This window comes from Cheilinus undulatus, linkage group 4 (genome assembly GCF_018320785.1).
Source record: "Cheilinus undulatus linkage group 4, ASM1832078v1, whole genome shotgun sequence".
Classification (NCBI taxonomy): Eukaryota; Metazoa; Chordata; class Actinopteri; order Labriformes; family Labridae; genus Cheilinus; species Cheilinus undulatus.
The window spans coordinates 31,991,936-32,012,180 of record NC_054868.1 but is presented as its reverse complement, the minus strand read 5'-3'; positions in this window follow the sequence as shown (position 1 = coordinate 32,012,180).

Genomic DNA, 20,245 nt, shown 5'->3' with positions numbered 1-20,245 from the left:
GTCTGGGTCTTTTTTAAAACCACCATTTAAATCACATTTTTGTTAGCTAGGTTAGCCTGACATACACATAACAGCCACTTTATTAGGTACACTTTGCTAGTACCAGGTTGGACCCCATTTTGTCTTCAGAACTGCCTTAATTCTTCATGTCATAGTTTCAACAAGGTGTTGGACATATTTCTCAGAACTTTTGATCCGTATTGACTTGATGGCATCACACTGTTGCTGCAGATTTGACAGCTGCACATCCATGATGTCAAAACTCCAATTCCACACCCCACATGTCATTACATGTCATTGTTACATTGTTGCTGACAATTTTTGTTAGTCTTGGTCTAGTCTTCATCATGGAAAAAATGCTGTTGACAAACATTTTTAGTCAGTTTTAATCCACAAAATTAACACTGCTGCATACCTTGGTTGAAATGAGTGGTTATTTTCATTACTGTTGCTTTTCTATCATCTCAAACCAGTCTATCTCTTCTGACCTCTGACATCAACCAGGAATTTTCGGTCACACAACTGTCGCTGGATATTTTTCCATTTTCAGGCCACTCTCTGAAAACCCAAGCCCTGTTGGCACCAACAACCATGCCCTGTTTAAAGTCATTTAAATTCCCTTTCCTCCCCATTCAGATGCTCGGTTTGAACTTCAGCAAGTCTACAGGCCTAAATACATTGAGTAGCTGCCATGTGATCAGTTAATTAGCTATTTGTATTAACAAGTAATTGAACAAGTGTACCTAATAAAGTGGCCAGTGAGTGAAGGCCAAGTAGTAGGCTATAACTTTGAGAAATTATGAAATCTCGCTCATCACGCAATTTTAGATTCTGTTGCTTAGAGGGTAAATCGATTGTGTTATTTTTAGTACACTATTTCCCCCTGAGTGATGAGCCATACAGGATAACTGCAATGCCTCCATTAGAGCCTCAGGCGCGTGCCCACCCCCCTCCTCACGCGTCAACATCCCTTCAGCATGCTCGTGCGGTCTCGAGAATCTGAGCGTCCCACCAAAGAGCAAATCATCGGGCTCAGCTGATCACACGGCATTTTTTTTTTTTTTTTTTTTTTTTTGCGTCTGCGCTGCCCACAGTCCATGCCACAGTCACACAGTGTCATCACGCAGCGGGAGCGAGCTGCACAAGAGCAAGTGCACAAACTGAGACCATAAAGTCCGCTTCACTGTTTTTGACGGGCAGTTTCCAGGTTTCCTCCGAAGACCGAGGCGCTACTTTTTGACGACTTACGGAAGAGGACAAGCAGCAAACACAGAGCATGAAGAAGACTCCAAATCCAGGTACAGTCAAGTTCAAAAAGTGTACTGGAATACCCTTCATATGAATTGTGAACAGTTTCAGTTGATGTATTCAAATACCAGATAATCTAAATTCTGCAAAATAATTACATGTAAGAATTATGCATGAAGTGTGACCTACATTTGGTATGGACTGTAATTTCACACAAGAACTACTTTTTAATATTTTGCATGTCAGTGTAATACAGCACACACTTTAAATGAAAATACAGCCTATGCTGTATTACTGCTAAAAACAAAGAACCAATGAAAAAGGTGCGTTATCTTCTATAGTTGTGAAAATAAAGGACAACAGCAGTTGTTTTTTTTTTTTTTTTTATCCCTTTCAAACTTGCCAAACTCTATCATATAGCTGAGTGCTCACCCACTCTGTTCTTTTCCCCTTTGTTTTGTGACTGAGTGTGCAGCACCCATGGGAGCACCTCAGGGTCCCCTGACTATTAAAGTCTGATGTGCATCATCATCTGTCATTGTAGGCTGACCCTCTGTTTGAATGCACTGCCCCTTCAGGAGGCACTCTCATAGGGCTCTTTTTTCTGTGTGTGGCTGGCTCTCACAAACATTTTAGACATTTGCTTGCTCATGATGTCCACGTACACGCTTTTGTGTATGCTTGCTCATGTGTGCGTTTGTATTGTAATAGTGTAGTGTTTGATTGTGTATGTGTGTGTAGTTACCCAACACCTCTCTGGCTTTGCTGAGGTCCCATCTGTGCGTCTCCCATCTCTTTTCACTTTTGGGAAAATGTACTTTTCTCTTGGGAGGAAAATTAATGAAACAGAGGGAGAAATGTGGCCCAAGCTGATTCTGGAGAGGCTTATGTCAAAAACAGGACAAATGTTTAACAGAGTGAAGAACACTGAACAACAATTTATCTTTTTTAAGTTGTAGCATGTTTGTTATGATTTTTACTTCATTTGCTGCACATTTATGAATGGATACGTCAGCCCCTAAGGGCTATTTATCTTTACCAAGTCAAAAGCTTAGACTCAAGTATTGCTTTCTTCTTGTTTTTTTTCAACACTGACCTTTTTAAGCAACAGAAACATGGAGGTGACAGACCAGCCCATTTAAGAAACCTTATCACTAACTGTCAGTTTCTTTCCCTGGAGATCCTCACTGCTGCACCTGCACTGACACAACACTAAGATACAAGCACCCTCAAACTATTTACAGCTGTCTTTGGCCTGTGGTGGATTGGTAGTTAAATTGCTGCAAGGCTTTAACAGTGACCTAATCTCAATTTACAGATTATACAGAAAACCATAGAACCTGTGAACAGTCTTTTAGATTTTCAGTATATTAAGTGTTTCATTTTCACTCATTGTAAAAATGTAGTTTTTGGTTTCAAACAACACTGACTGGTGCTGCTAGGACACATTATCAGTAATGATATGGGTTCAAGTAACTTCAGTTATTCAAATTAGTGTACTTGAGTGGTTATTTTGGTTACTTGTAGGTTTTTTGAGTACATTTTGAAATCCTTACTTTTACTTCTTAAGTACATTTTAACGAGAGTAACAGTACTTTGACCTGGGTGCCATACTGTTTAATTTTTTTCCGCCTCTGTTGACTTCACAGTAGCAAAAGAATGTTTTCGCATTACAACCAGTGACAGCTCATGACTGCTTGGGTTCTTTTGCTCGTGTTTTTGGTGGACTGTTGTTGTTTTTGATGTGAGACACATTTGCACCATGAATGAAGTTATCCACCGAGTTAGAGTTCCCACCTGTGACTTCATGTGTTCCTATGGAATGCATTGTGACTGTTCTTCATCAGTATAAAGTTGATTTTCTGCTTTGTTCTTTCCAGAGGAGACCCACCTTGCCACATAAAGTGAAGTATTTCTTTAGAAAGTAGAATTTATCATGCAGCATGGCCCAATATAGACACTTCTTAAGTGTGGAATTTAGCTCTATATGAGTTTAATGCACATGGTCAATTTTGCTGTGTAGTGGTGTAATTTTACTCAAACAACCTAGTTAGAGATCTTTTCTTTTGTTGTTCTTGCCAGTAATGAAAGATAATATTTTTCTGTACTGCTCTTCAGTAGCTACTCAGATCTCAGTACTTAAAGTAAACTTTGAATTCAGTACTTTTTACTTTTACTTGAGGAGATTTAACAACCAGTCCCTTTTTATTTTACTTAAGTAAATTTTAATTTGAGTAACTGTACCACTGCCTGCAACCCACCTCAGTGGGTTTGCAACAGGCCTTCCATTCTTGGTCACTGTACTCCTCCACCAGGTCAAGATATTTTCCCCTCTTGGGCTCATTGGCTTCCACTATCCGGTCTTCCCAGGGGACAGTAAGTTCTATTTTGTCCACCTGTTTGGTGTTAGAACTAGATCTGGTCGCCATGTCCTCACAATGTGTAGATGTATTGATCAGTCATGTATCAGCAGGATTTGTTGTATGAAGGAGAAACAGTCTCTGTGGTTTGAGCCAGAAAAAAGCCACTTCATCATTAGAGTTTTCTGACTCAGATGTCTAAGAAATTATTGTCAACGACTGAGGAGATCTTAGCTGAAAGTTGTTAACCACTAGCTACTGGCTATGCTGGAATTACAGAGAAACTTGCACCTGTTCTTAGAGGTATATAATGCTTTCAGATGACATTTGAAAATACTAGCAGCCAAATGTCTTAAGGTGTGGGCTGATAACAGTTGGATCTTGCCATTTTTATGCATTTTCCAAGAAAAGTCCACATGTTAAAAAACAGCCCAGAAGGCCTTAGCTATCTGCCATCACTGTTGTTTGGCTAGTCTCAGGTATCTTAACTCTTTGGTTTTAAAGCAAGTTGATCATTAGGTTCACTTGTAGATCATTCTTTCTTCTGGCAAATAAAGAAGAACCAGCTGACATTATCTCAAGAGACTCTCCGGCACTTTCCATGCAGCATCTTGACCTTAAGGTGCCAAATTCTCTTCCAGCAGCAGCATTTCATGGTTGAACTGAGAGGAAACTCAATTAGCAGATCCTAAAAAGATGCTTTTTATAGACTGGATTTTTTTAGTCTTGCTTCTCCTTAGTATCAGATCTTGAAAGTTACCTAACTTGAGTGGCTTGTTTTGAGTGTTGTCAATACCTTAAAACAGTAGATGATTTAGAGTGTGCAGATGTGGAAAAGCAGCTGTCATCTGCATAAGCAAGTAAACAGAAAGTATCTTGGCGAGAAAGAACTAAATATTGAGATTATTCGAGGAACATGTGGTCATATTAATACATTGGCATATAGTTTTGGAGCATAGGTTTAAAATAAAGTTATCTTTTTTAAGATGAGTCCATTAGATCTAATCTCTCTCTCCAGTGATTCATGCTTAATTTTGCTCTGGGAACATCTCATTGTCCCTTGGCTCCCATTTAAGGGAGTCCGGTGAGACCTGGAGCCCATTTTGGGCTTAATGAACTGGATGCACTCATGTTGTTCTGTATTTTTAAAGTAAAGTGACCCTGAATGAACAGGGAGACCCAGTGGAGTAAATGCACCATTATCTTTTTTTTTTCTCTCTCTATCGCCCTACGCATGAGGGATCCCACTCAGCTGTGCTGTGTATATTCAAGTGGTTGGATGTCTTTTTTTGCAAACAGACTCTTCCTCAGCTTAAAATGACTGCTTTGTGGTGAACATTTGCTGCAGGGTGGTTAATGTGAATTTCATAATTATCATTTTTAATGAAAACAAACTGACGGATGTGAGTGAAAACGAAATTTTTGGACCCTTTAATTAGCTCTTTTATTACTAGAGTAAGGTTGTTAGAGCTGACTTCATAAAGATCATACACTCAGTGCCACAGTGCAGGATATTTAATCTCTTCTAACTTTATAAGAAATGACTAATTACTGCAGTGACTCAGCATCTCAGTTCTGTGCAGCAAAGATGGGCAATGACCAGGATTAACTTGTAGTAATTTGACTACCTAAAATGTGATAGAGCAAATTAGAGCAGGGAATTAGTGATGATATAGCATTTAACTTCAATTAATAGCCCAAGCTTTTATTAAACATGTCTAAGAAATGATCCTGTCTGTATTCAGGACAGACTTGAGACAAGTCTTTAATTGTTTTAAACATAATTAGAGCTCAGGAAAGATTGATACCTAGAAGAGAATGGGTAACTTTGTACTAAATTAGTACAAGTATAGACAAATCAATTTACAAATCATAATTTTTGTGCAACATCATCAGGCAGTCAGAGAAGGTAAAGTCATACTTTATTAATCCCTGAAGGGAAATTAACAGTTTACACTCTGTGGGCTTGGGAGGAACTTATATTTAAAGTTTTATTGTAATTCTCTTAATATGCTATGTCTACTTCAAACCAAATTTCAATGCTGATTTTACACAGACAAAATATGTAGTTTACGGCTGTGTATCGTTCAGTGAATTTGTTTCTTGATAAGAACATGTCAAGGCACAAAAGTTTCTGAGTACCACAATGCTGATTCTTAGCAAATTGTCATAATAAGTGAGTAATGACAATTTGTAAAGTGTCTATATGAAAATGTGAAATAGGTATATGAGTTATGAACACAAACCCTCCTGGGCTTAGAGAGCTTTATACTTACATCCAGCTCAGTTCTTGTCTATTAGCTTGGCTACTTTAAGTCTCTGCTAAAGTGCACCAGAAGGCAGATAGGCACAGAGAGGGACAAAGAAGAGGATTTAGAAGTCAAAGAGACTGATGTTTCTCTTTATAAGTTTGTTGAAATAAAACAAAAAGAGTAGATACAGAGAATGAATATTTTTCTGTCATAAAGTGCTAAAACACGACTTTGATGGAGTCTTGCTCTTTAGAAACTGCTGGACGAATGAAGAACAAATTGGTTGCTTAAGATATATTTTTATTTACTTTATTGTCTGTCCAAGAAGTGACAGAAAGGCTAAAACAACACAGAAAAAGTACATAAAAACACATTTAAGGACACATGAAAATGTAGAGCACAGCTTTAAAAATGTGGGTGGGATATCAAAGGCAACAGCTGATAAAGAGCAGGGTCAGGAGTTGATCAGGCAGAGTAGCGCCCCCACTGGTTTGTTGATGCAAAAACAAATCGAGCGGGATCTGGCTAGTAACCGTTCATCTCTAATGGCCCCTCCTACCGTTCATGTTAGACGCTGTCAGGACAGAATTACATGCTAAAACTTAGGAAATAAAATAGGATAAAGTTAGGGAAAGGGTTAGGATACCAAAAGTTAAAAGTTAAAAATCTGACCTACAGCCTAGTAAAACAGAGTAAACAGTCTGCTTACAGGAAAAAAAAAATAGCCTGTCCTCCATGAGAACGTTCTAATGTAGCTCTTTTAGCTACGTAAACTACATAGCTTATACTGATAGAGTTGCATAAAGAGAGCTTAAGATCTCCTGATAAAAATAAAGCTGCATAGTTACTTTATCCATGTAGCTGTGTTCGCTTTAGCTACAGGTGCTAATGTAGCTACATAAATGAAGCTACATTGGCATATGTAGTCATTCTGACAGAGACGGCGTCTCACATGAGAGATGGACTGTCAGAAATGTACGGCCTGCAGACTGTGTTGAAAAATTTCAAAGGAGTTGCATTAATATTGGTGTTTTACAAATAAAAATGGCGAAGTATTGCTTTCCAGAGGATTTGACAAATTTTGTGTTCATAGCAACTAATTTGCTAAAAAAAAAAAAAAAAAAGTCAAAATTTTTTATACTGTACTTTACTGATAATAGCTAAACACAAAATCACAAATCTAATGATAAACAATGTCAAACTGGTTTACTGAGTGATGCTAACATTAGCAGTGCTTGTGGCTTTGATCCTCTGTAATGTCTTCCTGGCTCTGCTGGTTATGCCAGTTTAACCTACCACATCCTACACACATCTTTATCTCCTTTTTTCCAGATCCAAACACTGCTCCTACATGATGCTACACTATGTTTATTGTTCATTGATCAACATCTGGGTGGTAGAGCGGATAGACCAACTTGTTCTGTTGCCCACCGGCAAGGCGGCGATATTAAATCGTGTAGTTAGCTAGTCAGGAACATCAATTTTTTTGGCATTTCTGTTGCTCTAAACATGAATTTTAATTTAAATCCAATCCAAATATAGTTGTAAAGCTTGTTTAAACAAAGGTGACTGAAGTGATAAACAAATAAAAGAAAAAAAATAAGACCAATCTAAAAGCAACAGAACATTACAAATGTTATGTGTTTCAGGCCTAAAAAGGCAGAACAAATGATTTTTAAAAGGTGCTGAGCCAACATCAAACATTATAAATTGAGGTCAAACCAGTCAACCAGATAAAAAAGCAATAATTTGTCCTTTTGATCCTTCAACAAAGTTTATTTAAGGGTATTGCTTCAGCATTGTTGGGTTTACAGTTTTTCAAAACTGCCACGACACTTTAAACTGCAGAATCTATCATGTCATCCATCCTCCCACTGAAGTAGGTCCCAAAGAGAAGAAGCAGATGAAGAGAGTCAATACAGCTCTTTATTTCTCTTCAACAATGGTTCCTCAGTGACAGCCAAGCTGGATTCCCTTCAGTCTGAGTCATATATTGGCCTGTACTGCCACCACATTCACTACTACTCTCTGTGATATCAAAGCTGTCTTTATCACTTTAAGATTCAATCTAATTCACTACCTAAGAGTCAAACTGCCAAGCTTTTCAGCTTAAATAATCCACATCACTTTGAAACTGCTGCCTGAAAGCCTCAGTAAGTATTAAACTACCTTTATCACAAGTATTAAAGTTCTAGCTGGGTATTAAACAAAAGTTTCTCTCACTGAGAGGGCTGAACTTTTTCCCTTTCTATAAACTTTCCCTCAGCTATAAGCCTAATCTTTTTCCTCCCACTACAGGAAGCGGCTGAATTTTTTTTCCGTCCTCTCATGGTTTCATCTTTAGCTTTTCTCACATCACAGCTGTAATTCCTATCTGATTAAACTGTGGGATCTGATGTGCTGACCCATCCTTCAACAATGAATTCCTACATGACTGAGACCTCTCTCCACACTGAAAAGACCCACGGCCTGCTGAGCAAGTGCACTCATAAACGCAGCTATGACATCATGTGCCAGTGTGTCAGAGTAAAGCTATAAATAGAGACCGTTCAAGATGACGTTTCAGCCCAACAAAGCCGCCTCCTGTGAATAACATAAGGATGAAAAAGAGGCCATGTCACTGCTGCTTATGGTGATGAGCAGCCAGCCAGTCGTGAATGGTTTTACCGCATGTTCATTATAGAAACACCTGATGTTACAAGCAGATGCTATTAGTAAACTATGGACTGATTATAATGAGAACATAGCTGTTACTGTGACCTTATACTTTTTTCCATAGCAGTAGTCATAATGAACATCACACTTTTCCTGTTCCAACCCTAAGGCAAGAAACATTCATGTAAGGAAGGGATTAAATCCTAGAAACAACTTTACTGCAATCTTTCCAGCAACCTTATTTAGGATTTGAGTGGAGATATATTTCACCTTGTATTCATTGAAGGGATATACATTTTTAAGAAGGCTATTTACTACACAAATGAGTAAAACAATATTTGTTTCTTTGGTAAGAGTGGTTAATTTTTCAGGTTAAATATAAATATGAATATCACAGCTTAGTCCTTGATTTTGCTGATCCCCATGGGCCCCCAGTTTGGCTGGGTGCCAGAAAGCTCTCCCATTTACCCCCCTTATGGGCAGCCTTGTCTGCACATGGCTATTCTTAACTGTGTAAGGCTGTCTCCAACCATCGTTAGGTACAGTGCACCTTTATTTTGGGAGTCGCAGGAAAAAGGTGTCTTTATTAGATAAATAATTTTGATGTCTGCAAAAAAAGTGACAAGTAACCCAATTTCCCCATGAATACATGTTTTTTTTATTTCAAATGATTTTGAGAAATGACCTCATTATCATGGGAGAAGCAAGAACAGGAGAAAAATTAGTTGAAATACTGAGAAAGCATTTACTTTAAACATTATTATGATGAAACACAGTAAAATAACATGCATGGATGCATGTCCACTAAGACTGCAGTACTTCTCAGACCTTTTGCAACCATTTTTTTCCCAGACACTGGTCCCGACCCAATGGAAACAGCTTTGCGACCCACTTTTGGGTCCTGAACCACCAGTTGAGAACCACTGATCTAGACTACAGTTGATAACTGCAGGAAAATGAGTGAGCATGTACGCAAAATAATGTCATATTGAAAAATAAAACTAGCATTTAGAATAAATGACTACATTTACACATAATCTTACTTCTGCAGTTTCCTGGTAACATGCGATTTATACTATTACTTTAAATAACAATAGAAAAGCCACATATCATCCAATTTGAAAGTTTAAACCACCAAGTGTTTTGTGTATTTGCTTTAAAAATGATCACAGTTGTTCTCTGATATTCAAAATTCTTGCTAAATCAGCTAGCACTAACAGAGAATTGGATGCATGTCATTAAGTTTTTATGCTAAGGTAGCTATGGACTTTGAGTTTACTATTTAGGAAGTAGATCATTTTTATTGAACAGTCTTTAATTCAGATTACTGTTAAATCTGGAATATGAGTCACTCCAATGTTTATGCCACCCTTTTATGGCGGGGGATCTCCCGAGGGGAGAGAGGTTTATCTTGCCCCCCCACATGATGAAGCTAACGCTTTGTCTCCTTAAATGGCGCTGATTGGTCATGGTCATGATGGTAAAAACTCAAAAATTGAATAGGTTTTCATCAAAGAGACTAAAACAAGAATAAAATGTTAGTGCTACACAGTTGGACATTTGAAATCCATGATATTTCTCAACTGTGCTTATAGTTTTTGCCAGTTTTTTTTTAATTGATGTTTTTAAAATCAATTAAAGTATTGATAGTGCAAAATAAGAGTGTTTTTCATTTATATTAATATTACAATTAGGTTGATTGAATTATTTCAAAGAATTTAATTGTTTTGACTTTGTAAGCACTTTTTACTGACTAAAACCAGGCTAAAATATTTTTGACTTTTCATTGACGAAACTAGACTCAAACTTTCAAGATGAACACTCACTAAAATATGACTAAAATTAAAGAATATTGTAATTGAAAGACTAAAATTTCTGCCAAATTTAAGGCTGATTGTCAGACCAGGGAAAAATGTTTCAGACTGAAGTTAATCCATCAACTCTGCAAGGTCGTCAGAGGTGAGCGGTGTGTCTCTACTTGTCATCTTTAGTTATTGTTTGATTGAAAATAAGAAATACAAAACTTTATTTTGTACATTTTGTAATGTAATTGGGATATCAAAAAGTCATATCCAAATGAATTAAACACACCCAGAGCCATTACTTCACACTCAGTCATCTCTCATTTGTTTGAGACCTGCTTTATCGGCAAACTCCACATGAGCAGAAGCCACCACAGGGCTCATGTGTCGCTGTGTGTGGGTGTGTGTGAAAGACAGAGAGAGAGAGGGAGTGCGCCTGTGTAAGTCTGTGTATTGAGGATGTGTAGACTGTCTGGGTCCGAGTTGTGGATTTAGACATCAGGAGCTTGGCATGTTGATTACAGAGGTCGGAACCACAGGAACTCTCCACTCTCTCTCTCTCTCTCTCTCTCTCTCTCTCTCTCTCTCTCTGTCTCTCTCTCTCTCTGTCTCTCTCTCTCTCTCTCTCTCTCTCTCTCTCTCTTTCCCTGCCTCTGATCACATAGCTTTGCTCAACTCATCCATGCTCCATCTAACCCTACCTTTACTCAGTTACCTTACACACAGTTCAGAGATACATAACACTATAGTCTACTTTTTCCTAGTTAAACTTATTTCATGTGAATTTGTGAAGCCAGCATTTCAGGCTGGTTTTATTTTCTCTTCTCAACCACATAGACAGTTCTTAGAAACTCTTAAAGAAGAGTGCTGAGTCTTCTTTCTTGCTCCTACCCTGCTTCTGCTGTATCAACACACTTATCAATGGTTACAAGAGGCTCCTTTCTCCTGACACAGATCAGGAATTTGAGGATATCCCATTTTACGTAGCCTGCTGCTGCCAGCTCCCTCTCACATCTAATGATTACCTTATGTTGAGAGGAAATAGCCAGCAGTGTTACCACAGCCATGGCGGGACAGACAGACTGCACAATGAGCACTTTTACAGCCTCTGACAGTCCGAATGACCTTAGACCAGGATTTAAATTGTCAAAAGATTGGAATAAAGGAACCTAAATGAGTTATATGTTACAAAGAGAAGTAGGAGGGGTCTCTGTGAACTAGATTTGACTGGACACACTGAGTGAGTCTATGTGATGAGTAACAGAGTCATTTATTGGTTATTGTCATTATGTTTTTGCCGGTTCTCACACAGGATTGGTCGAGCACTTTCTGGAAATCAGGCCAGTTGCTGACTAAACAACTGTAAAGCCTTTGGCTAGGAGATTTTTTCTTCCACTCTGTTTTGACGACAGATTTTATGAGCTGTGAAACATCTTCAGTGGTTGAGAATTTATGATAGTTGTAGTTTTTGTGGAGGTCAGGGTTTCTGTGTGGGTCTTTTTTTTTTGATGGAGTATAATATACTCTTGAGGACATTTTCCTCATTGCAGATATTGTTAGTATGCTGTTGGCTGTCAGGATGTTTGGACCCAAGGAAATAATTTGAACATATTCAGTACAAATCCAGAATATAAACATCCAAATGAGCAGTGTGGAATATGCTGCAGAGTTTCAGTGGCAAATGTTGAATTTGCTTTTTCAAATTTTGGCTGAACTTTCTGGTAGTTATAAATATTGGGGAAATTTAAGTGGAATCTCTAAAGGGAGTACCCTGAGAAAAATGTTCTAAACTGACAATAAATTATACGTTTATAATTCTCAGACAATAAGTCATACCTTTTATTGCATCCAGGCTCATTTTTCGCTTCACCGAGCAGGTCAGCTGCTCTGAATCTCCACACTTAGGCTGAAGACACACACACACACACACACACACACACACACACACACACAAGGGAACTGATAGTAGAATGATAATATGGCTTTCATTATTATGCATGTATATGTGAACAGAGGGTTTTCCTCCAAGTTGTGATAGTGGGGGGTGTCCTTATACATTTGCTTGATTATGACAAATAACGGGAACTAATTCACGGGCTCATAGAAACAGAAATAGTTTCATTACGGCAATTTTAGGAGCCGATTTCAAGCCAAGAAGCTAAGTTACGCCATGTCCTAACAGCATGTGAGCTAACAGCATTATCAATTTAATCTTAGATAATAAGTTGCAAAATAATTTAAGACAGTCTGACTGCAGCCTGTTCATTACTGACAGCCACTGTCACAACCATTCATCTGAGACACCAAATATTTCAGAGCAGAAATACACACCAGAACTTTTAAAACTAGAAAAGCACTCAGAAAGCACAGACCTCTGCCATTAGCCCTAACTCCCAATAGTACAGAATCCTTTAAAAAATTCCTGGATCCAGACAGTAATCCAGATCAGTCCCAAAATCTAATCTTCCTTATGCCATTTGTGACATTTCATGAAAATCCGTCAATGACTTTTTGAGTTATGTTGCTAACAAACAAACAAACCCACCTGATCACATAACTTCCTTGGCAGAGGTAATAAAATTGGATTTAACTTTTAAAGGGTTAAATGGTTAGGATACCAGAAGTTAGAAGTTAAAAAACTTGACCTAATTAAAAAATAGTTTGATAAAGTTGTAAGCAGTAGCTCACATAGCTCCATTAGCTGTGTGAGCTACATAGATAATGTAGCTATGTAGCTAACATAGCTAAAGCTTAGCTCAAAAGCAGCTATGTAAGATAAATAGATATATTATCTACATAGCTATGCCAGATTTAGCTGTTTGCTAAAGCTAACTTAGCTACGTTTGCTTATGATGTAATGTTAATTACATAGCTAGCCTAGCTATGTTAACTTTCGCTAAAGCTTACAAAGCTAAAGTGAGCCACCATTTGTATAACTACTTCTAAAATAGGTCTATCTACAGTTTAATCCCAGATTAGACCTCTGACCTTTTACTCTGTTTTATTTATGAAATGTTTCTTAGTCTGTGATGTTTGTATGTGGTTATTTCATGAATAGAACTGCCAGACTTCAATATTGTTGAATTTGGAAAAAAGTCTAAAACTGGAAGTAAGTTGAACTTGCACAGGCAAATTATGGCACTTCTTTTCTGAGATATATCTCTGTCTGCACCCATAAATTTTTTACTAACAACAGATTCAGAGAGCACATCTTCACCATCAAGAGAGGACACCACAGACAAAGCTGGATCCCTACAGAAGACAGACTGTGCACCCACTGCAGCCAACAAGAGGTGGAAACAAAGCTGCACTAATCACTTGTCCTTCATACACAGGCAGAGATAAGTTGTTTCCACTTTTCACCAGCAAATGACCATCATGAACAATAATAACACTGTTTTAGTAAAACTGCAGATCAGATTCCTTTCTAAGCCTGTTAGCCAAAGAGCTTTAAATGAAAAAACTTCCTTTTTATTAATAATGTGATGTGGTTTTAAACAGGAAACATAAATTAGCTGAGATTTAATTTCAGAACAACAACAGCAGTGTCCTGATGATTCAGTGGAAATTTTTGAGTTTTTGTCATAGTTTCAGGCTGAGAAGTCTGAGTGGAAACAAGATGCCGTCTGATCTTCTTTGTTGTAAATTTCTGCAAGGATGTGACTGAATGTCTCACAGTGTCTCAATACTCCTCAGGTTTATTCTGGATGGTACTTTATGTTTTAGAAGAATTTGACTCATTCTCAGTGGCATTTCGATGAGGGTTTCCCATCATTAGGGATTCCTGATTCAGTGGAAGAGCAACAACAAAATGAAAAGTAGTCAGCAGCATGCAACCGGAGCGCTATGTGTTTACAAAAACGTACATCCTCTTGGTTAAATTTGGCTTGTGCGTGTGAGTGATGTGAAGAGTTGTGTCGTCGCTGCACATGCCTCAGGTTGGATGTGTAGGCCGGAGATGTAGCAGCAGCAGCAGGAGGGGACACAAATGAGGAGGACAGCTCCCTCTCTCTCTCTCTCTCTCTCTCTCTCTCCTCTCGCACTTTCTGTGTGCATGTGTGCGACAGAGACGAGGCACGGGGAGGATGAGTGCCGCGTTGCGCTCTGGTGAGGTCATCAGTCTGTGGCTAGCGGCACCACATCGCACTGTTTTCCCTACCACGTTCTCCACCATCTACTCGGTGCAGACGGGATTATTAGACCTCTGCTGTAATGTTGGCAGAAAGGCGGTTTTGTTGGGGGGAATAAAGAGTGAGTGTTTGCAATGGAGTGTAAATTAGAGTGCTTGTCATTTTTAAAGGCACTTTTTTTCTAAAGGAAGTTTCAGAGAAAAAGATGACAAAAATTCAGAATTGGTATTAAGAGCTGAAAGAATGAACTATATTCCATACCTTTGATTTGTATTTATGCAGATCCTTCTGACCTAAAACAAGCAGCTTCCTGACCTCCTTCCCCATCTTACCCCCTTTCTTCTTCCCCTCCATCTACCTCCTTTATTCCTTCCAGTCCTCTCTCCTCCTTTTCATCTTTTATCTCCCATTATCCTCCTGCTCTTTGCTCTCTCTTTTTCATTGTGCATCGCTGACCTACAGGCATCCCTTTAGTGTTGGCTGGCATGCTGGTGAGCCTTTTGCTCCACTGTTATATAACTAAATTTAGCATGTTTGAGTCACGCGTTCGGCCATAGGTCATGCTCTGAAGTGACAGCTTACATTAATGTGCACCCAAAGGCTCACCATCCACCCTAAGTCAACGTGTGATACACAGCTCTTTTTTTTTTCTTTTTTGGGATGTATGTGTTTTTCTCACATGAGTGAACAAGCGCACGTGCCCGTCTGTGCCTCATCACCATCTGCATCGTCGGGAGCAAATATAGGCTGCGTGTTTGGTGTATGTTAGTGCAAGGGGAAAAAGAAGAGCACCTCTGTGTGTCTGTGTATGGGCCGTCCTGTCATGCAAGAGGAATCTGCTCAGATAACCTTTTGAGTTTGTGGATGCTCAAGTGTAAGTTTGACTGTGTCTTTAGTGGGAGGATCTGGCTCTATCTTCCCAGCAGGTTGAGATGATGGAGAGTGGAGGCGATGAAAGGTATGAGTGAGGGAGGCCCCCTCTGTCTGCACTCTATGGTTTGTCAGAATTATGTCCTGCACAAGCTCAAACAGCTAAATTTACTGTTCAACAGCAATGACAAGTGTCTTCATGTACAAGACTCTTGTGCAAGACCTTCAGAAAAGGTGTTTCACACATATTCCTGCAATTAAATACTCTGGGGAAACATAATTAATGGTTTTAGATAAATTTCAGCCCCAAAAAAATCACACCCATAAATATCAAGAGGTCAAATCTGCGGTTGTATAATTGGGTTAATGTGCACTTGCAAATTCTGAAAGGTCAATGTCACTTGAGATAATGCCTGCCCTGGAAAAATACTCTCAATAGGAGCACGCAAGGATTTTCATGTACTAAATTAGGGTAATACTTAAAAGAACTTGAAAAATATTTTTGAAATTTTATTGATTTAATTAATTTTATTTCTTATTTTAAGTTTAGGCTCACCCATTAACATCCAAATCATCAAAGCTACAAAATAACTATTAACTTCATGCAAGAAAGTGTATATTTGAAGCTTCAGGTAGTGCCCAAATGTTACTTTGATTAAGCTGGCCTTTATTATAATAGGGTAAAGTATTTTATTACGATACTAATGATGAATGCTGCTCTTTATTATAATAGGGTATAGTATAGTATAGTATACATTCTAGACCTGCCCTCTTTGTAAATTGTCTTGAGATAACATCGGTAATGAACTGGCGCTATATAAACAATGATTGATTGGTGGATTGCTACCAATACCAACTTAAGTATCACAACACTCGATACTGAACCAATACTTGAAACTGAAACGATACTAGTTTGATATGTGATACCTAATGAATCAGAAACAGGATGTCTCAAAGAATGGTCTCATTGTGGATTTGACAGTTTATTAACAAGCTAAAGAGCAAAAAATATGTTTAAATAAAGGTTAAGTTATTCAATATTAAAATAAAAAATGAATTAAATGGCATAAAACTTGATTACTTCAACATTTGAGGATAAAAAAATTAATGAATTCAGTCCTTAAAACAGACTTCAAAATGTAAGGAATGATGATGAATAGTGAAAAAGACTTAAGTTGATATAGGTTTGTGGTCCAGCCTAAAACTCCGCTAGCTAATTTGTTTGCATACGGCCGATATTAACAGCTGATATAGGCAGATTTTTATAGCCAATATCGGTTGACAATACCTGAAAAAAAAATTGTATTTGCTGACATTGATATCATATAATATCATGCATCCCTTAAGTCTTAACTCCTTCTCTGTCTATATTCACTGAGTTAACAAAGTTCATTTATAAAGAGGTCGTTATTACAAAATTTTATGTGATTTTTTTCATAATCTATTCTAAGTTAAACGTAAAAGCACAGAACTTAAATGTGTTTCACTTATCATTCTTCTTATATAATGTCAGGCAATACTCTCATTTACCCGTGATTAAACCACTTTTATCTTATTTTTTACCCTTTTAAAAATCACTGCACTTCTGTATTGTATTTTTCTATTTATACCCATACAACGGCCCTTATATACCAAATAAATAATCCAAAAATTGTATATGCATGAGTACATGTGCAAGAGCATGACCCCACATCAGCCTGGGGCACTGCTGCCTGTTCTGAGGCCAGAGGACCACACTGCTGTCTGCACAACGCAAAAAGCAGAGGAAGCTTATATTAACCTATGCATCGTGAAACAGTTGCAACGCTTAGTGTGTCCACACAGACTTTCATCCTTTTCAGTATGTCGAAGCATTTGTTTACGTCTGTTATGCATATGAGAGTCAGTCAACAAATGCATAAGCACATGTTCTGTGTTTCATGTGTTTTTTGTTGACCCTGTTATTAAGTGCAGCTTTTAAGTCTGGAAAATCTTCACCAGACAGAAAGAGCCAATTGGCAAAAGAGAGGCGCGTCTCTATTTTAAAACTAGTGACCTGCTTTCCATTTGATTTCAGAGCCAAAAGGCCAATTTGGAAATCTCTGCTGTGGTTCTGATTTTTCATTTGTTTTATCACCTCCAGTGTAATTTGGATTTGGGTCTCTGTTTGCACATGGTTGGACTGAAGCTGCATTTTTGCACAATTTTCAAAGGATGCATCTGATTTTATTTTTCGGAAATGCAATTAAAAGACAAAAGGTCTCTTTGTTGTAACTATTCTGCTGGTATCTGAAGTGTTGCATCTTGCCTCTCTGGAGTATTCCTTCTTACCAAAAGTTAAAGTTTCCAGGTTAAAATGAGGGGACTGAGAAAGATCAGCCCAAATAGGCTTATATAAATCATGTCCTTCTTTAGGATTAGTCAGAGGGCCTTACTGCAGCTAAATCTACTCACAGAGCAGTTACACTTGAATATCCCTAATCTGCCTCCTCTGCTCTGCTTCTCCTCACTCCTCTATTGCAGATGTCAGAAAAGGCCCCAGGACTGCAGCCATGTGGGAACTCTGTGTGCCTGTTTGTATTTTTGTGTAGGAAGTGGCCTGCTTCACAAAAAAGCCCATTATGTTCATCTGATACACTGTTAAGTATAGAAAAGATCAAATCCATCTTTATTAAGTTCTTATTTTCATTATTGTCAGGTCCAAATGTTGACAACATTTATCTGTCTTCAGCTAGTTTGATATACTTCTCCCTGAGAAGTGACAATATTTTTTTTTAAATGTGGATTAATGTGCACTTTGATTATCATTTTGTCTTCAAAACTTCACCCGTAGGTATATTATCTCTTCTGCTTTGTTGATTGTCACACCTCCTCCTCTACAAAGCCTCTACTAGTCATGTGTATTCTGCAAATTGTGTCCACGTTATGTTAATTTTTGAGAACATGCACAGCCAATATGGTAAACAGAGGCAAGGGATGTGTGGCAGCCATGATGCATTTGAGTGCATGTAGTTAAGGGCAAGTATATCTCCAGTATATCTCTTCAAGGGCTAGAGGGGAAATCTTCACCTACCAGATAGGTTGTTTGCAATCACATGATCCCTAATTTCCATTGGAGGTTAGGAATTGGGGAAAAGCCATTAGGAATGAATCTGAACAGAGGAAAGTTAGTACTTTACAGCTCTAAATGGACCACTATGCTGCAATTATCATTAGAAAATTTCTGCATACATTGAGCGCCATTCCTACACTTTACCAAAAAGTGATTTTTACCACAGTTTAACAGATTTACCTGGCGCCAAAGCAATTAGTATCACAAAGAGTCAGTCCTGCAGACCTCTTAGTTTCGCCAGATAAAAGGAAACAAGAGTCTAGGGGAGTCTTGTACTGAGCTTAGAGGCTAGCAGAGTCCCTTTTACATATGAAAATCTCCTTGTTTTATCACAAACATGCTTTTAATTTAAACAGTGATAGACTATCGACTGGATAAATCTTGTGGGGTAAGAGACCAAGAGATGATGTAAGCCTGTGCTTGAAACAACTCTGTAATATAGCTAGCTTCCATTTGAATACCAGTTTCCTTTCCTCCATCCTTTATTGATATTTAGTCCATATTCAAAAACTGGTACCAAATAAAGATAGCTATTTGGAAGCCAAACAACCAGCTCTACAAATTTTAGCCAAATGATCTGGATCTCTTATAAAAGACAGATTCTCTGTTACAACAAGTGAGACTGGTTGGACATCAGCTGAGGAAACACAGATAAGGTCAGACTTTAATGTGCTGAATCATGACCAAACTTTACTTGATCCAAACTGAACCACTTTGTGGTAATGGACCATACATGAGTGTTGTGTGACACCAGTCATCCAGGCTTTAGATTGAGTCTTTTTTAATTCCTGCCTGCTGCTGTTTCTTCATGAGTTTTTTCAACCTTTTTTCTAATTCTGCCAGAATATTTCACCACTTTGTGACACAAAAATAGCTTAGAAGTATAGAATGCTTTTATTTTCACATTTGAATTCATGGCATAGTGGTAAACAGCTCAAAACATGACCTCTCTGGTAGCGTTTCTCTATGTAGAAATCATTCTGCTGCTGTGTGACATCATCTGCATAGAAACCTATGGGATGACCCTCCAAGTTGAAACATCATCAGTAGTCACCCTCAGCATTTATGTGAACGGATGTACAGACAACACTATGGCTGCCAGCAACACTGAAGTGTCCTCTCATCCGGGCGCATGTTAGGGTGTGTCGCAACGGCAGGAGTGTGGCAATAATTGGGTTTAAGCAACCCGTGTTGTGTGCTGCAGCAGAGCACAGGAAGCATGCCGATCCTCCTAGGACTGTTATTTACCATGTAAAATGAGGAAAAATAGAACATTACATATATGTAAGAGAGATGCTTCTGCTTTATTGCAGTATACATCCTGTCAAATTGGCGAGATTTTGAAATGCTTGCCATCGTGAGTGAGACATCCTTCAATGAAACTTAAGTTTTGTGGCAAATTATTGAGGCCTTTCTTTCAAAATCAAGCTCGATAGGTTAAGCACAAGAGGAATGAAAATATGACTCATTTATGTCACTTCCTGTTGCCAGTAGGGGGTGCTATGATAAGATGCTTGCATATGAGCTTGTTCAGTGCGATACTGTTGTCTTTGAAGAAAGAGCAGAAGATCACGGAATATTGTTGACTAAAGTTATAATAACTAAACTAATACGATTATTTTGAAATGGAGAAAAAGCTGGGTCGACTTCCTGTTGTGATTTGGGCACAGGTCCATGAGACTTTTTTAGGTCTTATGATGACCCAAATGCTGACCGAAAATTGGCCTAGGCTGAATGGTGTAACTGGGCTGAGTACTGGGGTGCTGTGACAAAGCATATACGCGTGAATGTATTCAGGATCAATGAATGATCATCCCTGTGAAGTTTGGTGATGATT